Here is a 12,596-nt window from a genome sequence, read left to right on the forward strand (position 1 = left end):
ACAAAGGAAGCTAAAACACGGCCCCGCGTCGTCCTGTCCTCTATGCAATGTCTGCAAAGCGCACTGACAGCGTTTTGGGAGCTGCTCTCCGCACAGGGCCGCCGCGCGCTAGGCAGGCCTTCCCTGAGCATTTGCACCAGCTGGGCCGCTCCTCTCCCCGACTCTTCCATGACCTCCCGAGATTGGCCTCGCGACTGGACTCTCCGCGGAAGCACCTCCCTCGGTGCTCGGCCCCCGCGCGCGGCCGCTCCCCTCCTGCTCCCAGGGGCGGCCCCGCGGCGAGCGCCGGACGCGCGCGGCCCCGCCGCGGGGGGCGGTGGCGGGGGCGCGCGGAAGGCTTCCGGCGGGGGCGCGCGGGCGGCGGGGCGGGGCCGGGGCCGGGGGCGGGGCCGGGGCAGCAGTGCCCCCCGCCGAGCGGCGTGCAGGCACCGCCCCCGCGCGCCGCAGTCCCCGCTGGAGCGTCTCGCCACTGGCCGTGGCCGTTACTGTTGCCTCCGCGCGGCTCTGGCGGCGGCGGCGGCTCCCGGGGCTCGCGGAGGGCAGCGGGCCGACCCTCGCCCGTGGCCGCCTGGTGCAGCCCAGCGCTGGGACCGGGGAGGCAAGACGGCGGCGGCGGAGGCGGCGGGTTGTGCCCGGCGCCCCTCCTCTACGCCTCCAGACCCCGCGCGACTGCGGACTCCTGGCAGCCCCCGGGCGGCGGCCGAGGCGGCCAAGCTGACGGCCGGGGATGGCGAGATAGCGGCGCGGGAGCGGCTTGTGAGTACGGGGAGCGGGTGGGCGCGGCGCAAGGCGCGGGGAGTGGGAGCCGCGGAGCCTGGAGCCCAGTCCCGTGGGCGCGTCGCCGCGAGTGCCCGGCGGCCCGCGGGGGGCGGGGGGCAGCGCTCCGGCCGGCTTCGGCCCGGGTGTCGGGGAGCGTCCGAGAGGAGTGACCGGGAGCGGGGGGTGGGGCGCGCCAGGTCGCGCCGCTCTCCAAGCACCCTTGGGCCACCCTCGGCTCCCAGAGGACGCCGACTCCCCGGCTGCGAACTTCTACCCCACGTAGGGCAGCGAGTTCTGAGGCCACAGGCTACCTGGGGGATGGGAAGGAGCTTGAATTTTTATTTTTGTTAAGGGATGTAATCAACCAAGTGATTTCGTGACCCCGTGCCTCAACTTTTCATTAAACTAGTCTCTGTCCCTTCCGTATTCATGGTGTATTTGATTCACCTGTATTTTATGTGCTTGTATCCGAAGGCGCTATACTGATGAAAACCAGTTAAAGAGTTGGCGATCAAAGTTAGGCTTCGTAAAGGATGACACTTTTAATGCGTCATTTCAAAAGACAGAGCTGGAATCCTGAGTTGTGTCTGACAGAAAACTCTGTGCTTCAAATGCTGTGAATTTACGCCTTGAATAACATGATTCTGGCCTCCACCGTCCGCGTCCCCACCTTTGGCTACCAGAAATATATGAGGTGTTTTATTTGCGGTTGGGTACCTGTGTGCTCCTTTTTGTATGGGTGTGTTATTGCAGTCAAATATTGATACAGCGTATATACTGATACCGAATGGTGTTTGTATGGAAATGAATTTTTTTGCATTTTTTTAATGTGTTCTTTTAAGATACATTTTTCAACAGAAAGGTTTCAGTTTAAAGTTTGCCTTCTGATTTGTTCGTTTTCAGTTTCAGATTTGTCTTTAAAAAAAAATTTGCTTGGAGTAAAATTAAGTGACTTAAAAGTATCATTTAGTCAGGGGTCCCAAAATGATTCTTAAGTTAAATTTAAAGCAAATTCCCCTCCCCAGAAGAGAAAAATTAAAGCGTTCGTTTAGTGCAAATGATGCTTGCCCCTTCCCTTAAATGCTGATTTTGCCACAGCTCTGAACTCACATTTCACTAGTATCGGAGGGTTCCTCGTCTAAGCCTGGCAGGGGAAAGGAAACCTAAGTATAGCGTGTGTTTTTAAAAACACTGTGCTCTTATTTGTTTTTTACGTTGACTTTCTGTTTTAGAGCCAAGGGGAAACTGTTGATTTGGAGGCTTCATTAGGTAGGTACAAGCTCGATTTAGATTTCCCTTCCAAGGGTTGAACAGAGGCTTATTTGCTTTGTAATAGGTGAGATCACAAGTGCTCCTCTCTAGTTAGTGGAGACTGGGATTCTTTCCTGGGAAATAAGGATCAGGAACTTCGCTGTTGAAGAGAACAAACTTTTGTGATTTTTGAAAGCTTTTGCTTATTGATGGTCCTCACTGAACAATATGTTGGCAATAGTATAAATTATTATGACATCAAGATTTATCATATTAATTTGTGGGACAGGCAACCTGTGCACACTGTAGAAGATTCAGTATGTATAAAAAGCTATAGAGTGGAAAGTATACCTCTCTCCCCACCTCCAGGCCTCATTGCACCCTGTTCTCCCCAGGACCCAGGGTTACTAACTCCTGTGTATATCTTTCCAGATAAAGCCTATGCTAGTATAAACATTTTGTATGTGTTCTTTTTATTTGTGTTTCCACAAATGAGGATGCATTGTATACTCTGTTCTGCACCAGCTCCCTGCCCTCCGCTCCCTGCGGAGTACTAAATCTTGGCAGTCTCTACATCAGTACCTAAGAGATGTCTCATTCTCTAACAGCTGCTGAGTACTCCATTAAGGATGAAACGTAATTTATTTAACCTCTTCTTCATTGCGGTAGGTTGTTTCTACTATTTTGCTGTAGAATTATTGTAAAACGTTAGTTTTTGAGGTTTTTAAGTGGATTTCAATTATTCCCAAAGGCCCAAAGGCAGTAGTAACTTACTTCTTTGCATCATGTCCAGGAAATATATGCCCCTTCTCTCCAGTGTACACCCTTTCCTTTTATATAATTTCAAAGCAGTCCATAAGGATCTTTGGTGTCTTTGTGGTGAAGCATGAGACATCAAGGCCAGTTACTAAGGTCATACTCCTTGATTAACACCTTAGCTCTTTGTTTCAACAAAAGAAATAAAAGAATAGATGTAAGTTGTTAAGAATAATCTGTAAGAGGGCTTCCTGGTGGCGCAGTGGTTGAGAGTCCGCCTGCCGATGCAGGGGACACGGGTTCGTGCCCCGGTCCGGGAAGATCCCACGTGCCGCGGAGTGGCTGGGCCCATGCGCCACGGCTGCTGAGCCTGCGCGTCCGGAGCCTGTGCTCCGCAATGGGAGAGTCCACAACAGTGAGGGGCCCGCGTACCGCAAAAAAAAAAAAAAAAAGAATAATCTGTAAGAAAAATTCTTAAGAGTTTGAATATTTTGAACATGGAGAAAAGGCTTGTAACTTTGATTAAGTTGAAGATAAAGGCAGTTTATCAGTTGTAAAACTTGTTTGCCATTAGGCACTAACATCCCTGCCTTCTGTAGATTATCACCAGTATCTCATATTTTAATGTTGCTATAGTATGGTTATAAATTGTACACTTTGGGAGAAGGTTATTCATAACTTTTAAGAGGGACTATGCTTTTAGAAAATATTTGGCCCTTTTAAATTAAAATTTGAGGTCTCTTAAGAGTGCTTTTAAAACAGAGTAAATTGTAGAAGACTAATGCTAGCTAGCACTTGAGCCAAATACAGTATATAATTTGAATATTAGCCAATGTTAAGCTTTATATTTCCATTATGCTTATTTCTGAGAATGATTTTAGGACTAATGTAAGAAACTGTAATAATCCTTTTTTTTTTAACTGACCAAACAAACCTTTTCACATTTAAGGTGTTTTCTTTTTCCTTTGTTATTCAGTACCTGTCGTTGTGCTACAAAACTGCTAATATTGCATCTGTTATATTCCAGGCAACTTTCTAGCAACTAAGAATATAGCAGTGCACAGGACAGACAGATCCCCTTCTAATGAGTTCACATCTTAGTGAGGGAGGTGGATAAAAAGCAGAGAAGCAATAAAGGCAATAACATTAGAGAGTGATAAGTGCTGGAAAAGTGGTAAAATAGGTTTGCTGTGGCAAACAGGGGCAGGGTAGGGGCTGCTGTTTTAGACTGAGTGGCCCTGGAAGCCTCTCTGAGGTGGAGAGATTTGAACTGAGAGTTGAGTGTGTTTTTGGAGAATGGTGACTTCAGGCAGAGGGAACAGCACATGCAAAGGCCCTGCAGTGGGGCTGAGCCTTGCACGCCAGAGGAACAGAGGGCTGCCTGTGTGGCTGGAATTTATGATGAAAAAGTGGCTGGCAGGAGAGAGAAGTCACTGGGATTAGTGTCCTGGGTATTTGCATATGTCAAGGAACATTTATAGAAGTGGGAAGGAGACCTTGGGTGGTGGAGTTCCTCCACCTGCTGGAAGCTCCAGGAGGGCAGGCACTGATCTGCTTGTTCCTCATTGCTTCCCCCGTGCCAGGAACAGCCTTGGTCAGAATGGGCTGTGAATATTTATAGAATTAATGAATAATTAGAGAGTTTAAGAAATAATCTTGCCTGGTTTTGGTCAAAATACCTAGATTTGGGAGTCTTCTAGTTGAGTTTTCCATCTTGGCTCTGGCCCTTGACGTTACCAAATCTGGTCTACTGTTAACACATCCTCTCAAATTGTTGCTTTAAGTCAGTTGCATTTGATTTCTATTCCCTGAAATTAGAGTATGAAGCCTTAAAAGCATGCCTAATTTTCCAGGACATTATAGTGATTTCTGAGTAATTTAGTTAAAAGTTCCATCTTTGATTTTAGTAGATTAGCCATTTGCCTAAGGGTAAAAATTTCAGAGATACCTTTTTTGGCATAGTGAATGTTTGAATCCTTTTGGGCAGATGACAGACTAATGAGCACATAAAATGTATGTATTTTATGCAGGTACTTTTATTCTCACAGGAAGAATGTGTGTGTGTTCTATTTTAGGGAGTATCAGGAACTGTGGTATTTCCTCTTCCCAACTTCTAATCTGTTTGTCATTCTGAATATATGTTCCTTTATATTAACTGAAAGCTTGGGAAATGAGTTTTGTGCCAAGCAATTGTTGTAGATGCCTAATTAGAATCTGTTGTTTTTTTCTGAACTGTGACTTTTGAGGTCCTGTTCCATATCAGGAGTTGTGATCTTGCAGAATGAGGGGGGTTGATTTTTTATTTCCTATCCTAATTGGTTGATACCTGAACCCAATAAGTTGTTCCCATATAAGATAATTTTATCTTCCAGCATTCTCTCTTAAGCTCTGTGCACATGCTATGTAAAGGATGGATTCTGTGACTTCAAAATCTTAAATCAAGTTACCTTTGTTCTTCGTCACTCTCCTTGCAGTGAAAGGTCTTCAGGCAAATTGCGGAAGCCCACAAGCATCTGTTTTATAGGTCACTGGTACATTGAGGCTTAGATGCTTGAGTTAAAGTACTTTTACTACTACCTGTACCTTTCCTTTGTGAACCATAGAGATGCAGCAGGTCCAGATTTGTCTTACATTGCCTAAAGTTTACGACACATACACATTCCTCACCAGTCCTTGCTGCTGCTGCTGCTGCTCGTGTGAGCAAAGGTTGTGCTTATCAAATACTGTTTTATGCGTTTATGTTGGAAGTTGAAGAAAACCTTCTGGTGGGTGAATTTTTCACGTACTTTTGCAGAGAGGTGAGAAAATCTTGCCTCTACCCATTCTTCTGGTTTGTAGGGCAGGTACAGAGGAAGACTTGGAATCAGTACGTGCCGGTAGCTGAGAATCTGTATCTGTATTATTAAGTGGCAGTATCCTGGAAGACCACAAGAAGGCGCTAATACTCCCATAAAGTGTGTGGCTCTTCCCTAAGGGTGACTTGGGATACTGAGGCCCCTTGCCTTCTTCTCACTGCTTGCAGGAGCAGCCTTCTCCAAGGAAACGCTGGATCGGAGGACAGTTGAAACAGCGGTGGTGGGAGCATGGGGTGGAAAATAACAAGGGGTGGCAGAAGTAATGCTTCCCATTTCTCATATTGAAAATGCTGGTGGGGCAGTGAATTGTAGACATTCTGTAGACAGAATGTGCCTTTGACTTGGGGATGAGGGTAAGCTGGAGAGAGGTGAGACTCCACCATCACGACTTAGTGCTGCAGCTGCCAGCGTGCCACCTTAAAGCTGGGTGCCAGCCTTCCCAGTCCCAGGCTTGGAGACCTGCCGCCACACCAGTGGGTCCTGTTTCATGTTTCATGCTGTAGTATTTATAGTGCAGTTCAAAAGCGAAGGAGGCAAGAACATCTTAGGATCCTTTTCAAACACGCAGTTAAAATTGGGAGCATAAGTCTTCATCTAACACGAACCTTATCCTGTATCATTCCTTGAAGTTACCGGGATCACCAGAGTTTTACTGTAGATGTAAAATTTGGGAGGAGGGGGCTGAGAGCTTCATTCTGATTTCTAAGGAAGGACTATATATAGTCCTGTATATAACTTAAAATGCAAAGCATTTACGAGTAATAGGAGCTTAAGCATTCAGACAAAACCAGAGAAGGTATAGAATTTAAGGGGCAGAAGGGGCCTTGGATCATCTGGTCAACTTTAAGTTTGCTGATAAACCAAGCCCCACAGGTGTTCTAATTTGCCTAAGAATCCAGTAGTTCCAGACTGGTGTTTGTAACCACGATTTGCTGATTCCTAACTGCAGGGTTCTGAGCTCCCCTCTGGAACAGCAGGAAATTTGTGGGGTTCACTGCTGTGTCTCCATAGAACAGTGCCCAGCCCAGATATTTGTTGAATAAATGAATACATAAGAGAATTTTGAGTACTTAAGATTGCACATTAGCTGTAAGATAATACTTATAAAATTTGAAAGAATACATGATTTCACGAGTTTCTTTTCTTGTTAAACAATAGAGCATGTTGCTATTAAAGCCCAAACTATCAAGCCTAATATTAGCCAGATGGGCAAATGAAGATGTGTTTTACTTACCAGCTTGGCAATTTTCAGAGCCTGGTGTCACTAGATCTTGTAATATTCATTCTGTTCAGTCTGCTGGGATCCGTGTCATTTAAGTTTTATATTTTGTATTTGAAAACATATGTACTTTAAAATTTAGCATTTGTTGTCTGAATTGTTTGCTATTTTTCTAGATATGTTTTATCAATAGTTTCACTATTTTTAAAACTTAGAGCCATATAGGGATTTGGTTGGTTACAAACAAATCTAGCTAACCATTAGGTTTTTGGGGATTGTCACTTTCCAATGCTGCTGGTGGGTGTTTCAATTGTTATAACTTTCCAGGAGGGCAATTTTGTTTATTACTCACCGAAAGCCTCAAAAATGTGCCATGTCCCTTAGTCAGGCATTTCCACCACTAGGAATTTAAACTAAGGAAAAAAAAATAAAGTGTGTGCACAGAGACCAGTCTATAGCAGTGGTTCTCGCCTACGCGGTGCCTGTGGGCACCGTATTCCTGTCAGTAGCTTTCTCCCCGCACAGTGATTCTTCACTTGGCGGGAAGTCCACATAGTGGGGTGTCTCAAATTGCGAGGGGTGGGGTGCTCCCCCAAGCTTGGAAACTCATCTCCAGATTCTGGTGACCTCCACAAAAAGTACACCAAAAACCCAACCCTTAGTTTGCAAAAATGATTTTTGTAGCTTTCTTTATGATAGTTATAAGCTAGAAACAACTTAAATGCTCAATAATAGGGAGATGGATTACATAAATTGTGGTATATATCAATACTTGTAATGAAAAACCCTTTCTTCATTGACAGTGAGGTAAGAAGTATTTATTGATTTGGAAAGATACTCAAAATTTGTAAAGTGAAAAAGCAGATTGCGAAACAGCACGTGTAAGTGGATCTAAGGTTTTTTTGTTTGTTTTTGGAGAAGGAGGTAGAGAGAGCGAGCGAGTGAGCAGGAGTGTGCAGTTTTCTACCTGTTACGTAGGAAAATGCCGGGAAGACTATACACCAGATGTTAGGTGAGAATATCTCCTTGTGCTGAAATTACAGGTGACTACTATTTTTATTTTCCTGAATTTCCAACATAAGGAGCATATTATGTAGTAAAGAGAATGAGAGCAGCTTCCTTTTTTCACTTACTGGTTAGGCAACCCACAGAACTTGGACAAGTTCTGTGTCTGATTTCTTACCTGTAAAAGGGAATAATAATATCCACCTCATCGTGCCTGCGAGTAGTATGTGTTAGATAAATGTTACCTTTCCCTCACTATTCTGTTATGATTAAGGCCAATATTCCTACTAATATAGGATTTCTAAGCAGAATAACATATCAACTGTTGTAAGAAGCACTTTATGACATTCTGACAAAATATTTCATTGCTTCTGGTCACTGAGAAGTATTTTGTTGAGTTATTATTTACTTTAAAACTGAAATGCTTTCCAGTGCCAAGAAATTTTATTTTGAATCAAAAGCTTTTTTTTTTCCTTGTTTCCTTCTGTTATCGGTTTCCGTAGTTCTGTATGATAAGTTCTCAAAAGTCAGGGTCCGATCTCTTTTCCTTTTATAGAGTTGTTAAAATGAAATGTGATTCATTCATTCAGCAACTATTAAGGGCCTTTTTTTCCCCAGGCAGCAGGTAGGCATCAGATATGCAGCAGTGGGCAGGGCAGACACGCCCCCACTACTTGCATGACAAGGAAAGTGACCAGAGCACTTCAGGGCCAGGAGGCACACCCACTCAGTAAAAGGTGTGTTACAGCAGCTGACAATCAAGTGGGCCTCATTTCCTCTCCTGCGATTTTAAAAGAAACTATGTTGTGATGTTACTTTTCAGTGAACACAAATATTGCCTCTTGCTTGTTCTACCAAGTACAGGAGGAGCAGACTAGGTTATTTCACCTTGACATTTACTGATGATTTAGTGATGACTTGCATTATATATCTGTGAGAATATCCTGGGCTAATAGTATTAAAATTGCTACTCTATATCCTCTGTGAAGAATATGCCTTTTTGAGATTATCTAGTGTAAAATTACTGCTGTGGGTTCCTACTAATAAATTTAGGGTGGATAGAATTTATCGATACCCCATTTGAGAAATTCCAGCACGTGGTCTCACTGAAGATGAGGGCAGAAAGCCTGCTGTTTAAGATTTCCATTTGACGGTATATAAGAATACATTAATTTTGTAATGTGTTCCTTGTGTAGGGACAGTTTTGGCAGCAGCTGTAAATGTTTTGATATAAAGTACACCCTCAGTGTTCATGAGAAGTGTCTCGGGACCCTTATGACAAATACTGACCTTGCATTTTATTTCCCTGATACAGCCTAATAAAAGAAGACAGTTTCATAAATCATTTTTTCTTGTTCCTGTGTAGAAAGAATGTAGAAGTCATGTCACAGGTTGGAGCCACTAGCAAAGCCAACATTTTATTCTTTCTTTATCTCACATTTTTTCCATCTACACCATTGCTTTCCATGGCCTATTCCACTCCATTGGCCTCCGCTGGAACCAGCAATTAGCTTTCTTTTTTTTAGTGGTGGTGGGGGGATCTCTTTTCACAAAGAAGTACCCTTTATCTCTCTTGAGATGTACTAAGTATGTAATAGTAAAGGGAGAGCAACCAAACTGTGTTGACCTGCAGACCTTAGGCTGTTGTCTAGACGTAGAGTTTTGCCAACTTACTCTTTCTCAAATGCAAGCTTCAATAAAAGTACAGGTGACGCTGTTTTGGAACTTTTCAGCTCACTTACAAATAGTCAAAGTTGTGATTGCTGTACTCACGCATTCCATGGGCTGTATTGCTGGGATCAAAAACTCAAATGCTTACAGGGACAGAAGAGGTCACAGACATTGCTGAGTGGGTCTGATCTGCCTTTTGTCTTTATGCTTCTGATAAAAACATAAGGAATATTTTACCTCTTAATTCTGCTACAAGATAGACAACACTGATAGTCTAGATGAATGGCAACTGAAATTTGTCTCAGTTTGGGGGACCAATAAGGAAAGACACAGAGGAAGGTTGGATCTGGAGCAACCTTGAGCTGATGTGAGCTGAGTTTTGAAGGGCGAGTTGGTGTTTGCTAAATGGACAGGGAGGAATGGGGTGGGAAGGACATTCTGGGTAGAGGGTAAGGTGTGCAGTGACACAGAGGACAGCAGAGCCTGCCGTGTTTGTTGGGACTCGAGCACAGGGCCAGTGTGGGTCAGAGGGCAAAGGTAGGTGGGACTGACGTTAGGTGGCTTGGAACAGCAGAGAGCCTCATGCCATGCTGACAGCTGGCACCTTCTCCGTAGGCCAGGGAGAGCCATGGAAAATTTCAGGCATGTGAGACCGACGATTCAGAAGCGGGCCTCCAGCTTGTGTCATGGAGGCTTGGGAATCCGGAGACCAGGGAGCAACCTGGCAGCAGTGCAGACCAAGGGGAAGAAGCCCCAACAAGGCCCTAGCCAGGCCCGGCCCTGGAAGTTTGTCTTTACTTTCCTAATAATGTTGAGGCATTATTTCCCAATAGTGACACGTGCAGCAGTAATGACTCTGCTCTTTCCATGCTCAATCCATCATGCCCTTTTCTTAAAGCTTTTGATTAAACTCAAATGGTGAGAAAGCATTCAATGTGTTTAAAGCTATCAAACACAGATCTACTGATGCCTTACCCTTATGTTGCTAAAAGTTTGAGAGATCCTAAGTGTGGGTGGTTATAAAACAGCGAGCAGGTGAAGTGGGAGTGATGAAGTAGCCGCTTGAGCTAAAGATGTTGGTCAGAGGGCACAAACTTTCAGCCTCCAGACATTTGGCCTGGAGTTTGGATGAATGATGAGACTTAGATGGAGATGCTGCTCAGAGCCAGGTGAGTCATGTGAGAGATGGACTGTGGGAGGCCCCTGCCAGAGGCCATGGCATTAATTAAGTACTGATGTGAACGACCTATGCCAGAGATGCTGATGAGGGCCTGCCAGAGCAGTGGGAATGGAAGTAGGGGTAGGTTCTAGGGCAGAGTCAAGGTGTGTTTTGGAGGTAGAACTGGTGAGTAGGTGGGAAGGGTGAGAAGGAGGAGTAGTTGAGTGTGACCCAGGAGAGACTGGTGCCATGAATGGAGATGGGCTTGTCAAGGGGCAGGTTTGGAAGAGAAGGTGAGTTTATTTTGCACATGTGGAGTTTTTTGAGAAATCTGTGAAATATCTCAGTGGATATGTAGCATCAAAATATTTTGTCAGAGCAGAAGCAAGAAGAACTATAGTCCTGCAGCCCTGTGAAACTAAAACCACATTCACAGAAAGATAGACGAGATGAAAAGACAGAGGGCTATGTACCAGATGAAGGAACAAGATAAAACCCCAGAAAAACAACTAAATGAAGTGGATATAGGCAACCTTCCAGAAAAAGAATTCAGAACAACGATAGTGAAGATGATCCAGGACCTCGGAAAAAGAATGGCGGCAAAGATCGAGAAGGTGCAAGAAATGTTTAACAAAGACCTAGAAGAATTAAAGAAAAAACAAACAGATGAACAATACAATAACTGAAATGAAAAATACACTAGAAGAAATCAGTGGCAGAATAAATGAGGCAGAAGAACAGATAAGTGACCTGGAAGACAGAATGGTGGACTTCACTGCTGCAGAACAGAATAAAGGAACAAGAATGAAAAGAAATGAAGACAGCCTAACAGACCTCTGCGACAACATTAAGCACAACAACATTCGAATTATAGAGGTCCCAGAGGGAGAAGAGAAAGAGAAAAGACCGGAGAAAATATTGGAAGAGATTATAGTTGAAAACTTCCCTAACATAGGAAAGGAAACAGCCACACAAATCCAGGAAGGGCAGAGAGTCCCATATAGGATAAACCCAAGGAGCAACATGCCGAGACACATAGTAATCAAATTGGCAAAAATTAAAGACAAAGAAAAATTATTGAAAGCAGCAAGGGAAAAACAACAAATAACATACTAGGGAACTCGCATAAGGTTAACAGCTGATTTCTCAGCAGAAACTCTACAGGACAGAAGGAAGTGGCATGACATATTTAAAGTGATGAAAGGGAAGAACTTACAACCAAGGTTATTCTACCTGGCACGTTTCTCATTCAGATTTGATGGAGAAATCAAAAGCGTTACAGACAAGGAAAAGCTAAGAGAATTCACCACCAAACCAGCTCTACAGCAAATGCTAAAGGAACTTCTCTAAGTGGGAAACACAAGAGAAAAAAAGGACCTACAAAAACAAACCCAGGGCTTCCCTGGTGGTGCAGTGGTTGAGAGTCTGCCTGCTGATGCAGGGGACATGGCTTAGTGCCCCGGTCCGGGAAGATCCCACATGCCGCCGAGGGGCTGGGCCCGTCAGCCATGGCCACTGAGCCTGCGTGTCCAGAGCCTGTGCTCCACAATGGGAGAGGCCACAACAGTGAGAGGCCCACGTACCGCAAAAAAAAAAACAAAAAAACCCGAAAACAATTGAGAAAATGGCAATAGGAACATACATATGGATAATTACCTTGAACGTGAATGGATTAAATGCTCCAACCAAAAGACAGAGGCTCGCTGAATGGATACAAAAACAGGACCCGTATATATGCTGTCTACAAGGCACCCACTTCAGACCTAGGGACACATACAGACGGAAAGTGAGGGGATGGAAAAGGGTATTCCATGCAAATAGAAATCAAAAGGAAGCTGGAGTAGCAATACTCATATCAGATAAAATAAACTTTAAAATAAAGAATGTTGCAAGAAACAAAGAAGGATACTGTATAATGATC

The 12,596-nt window shown here is 44.3% G+C and overlaps 1 protein-coding gene across 2 annotated transcripts in view; it reads left to right on the forward strand.

Moving 5' to 3' along the window:
• Window positions 1–447: 447 nt before the first annotated feature.
• The window catches only part of LIFR (LIF receptor subunit alpha), an 87,920-nt gene continuing 75,771 nt past the window's right edge, over window positions 448–12,596 (forward strand). For both annotated transcript variants that reach the window (XM_060009566.1, XM_060009569.1), the window contains exon 1: window positions 448–756. The gene's annotated coding sequence lies outside the window, so the exon portion shown is untranslated. The remainder of the gene's footprint in view (window positions 757–12,596) is intronic.

The sequence above is a fragment of the Delphinus delphis genome, chromosome 3 (genome assembly GCF_949987515.2).
Source record: "Delphinus delphis chromosome 3, mDelDel1.2, whole genome shotgun sequence".
NCBI classification, from domain to species: Eukaryota; Metazoa; Chordata; class Mammalia; order Artiodactyla; family Delphinidae; genus Delphinus; species Delphinus delphis.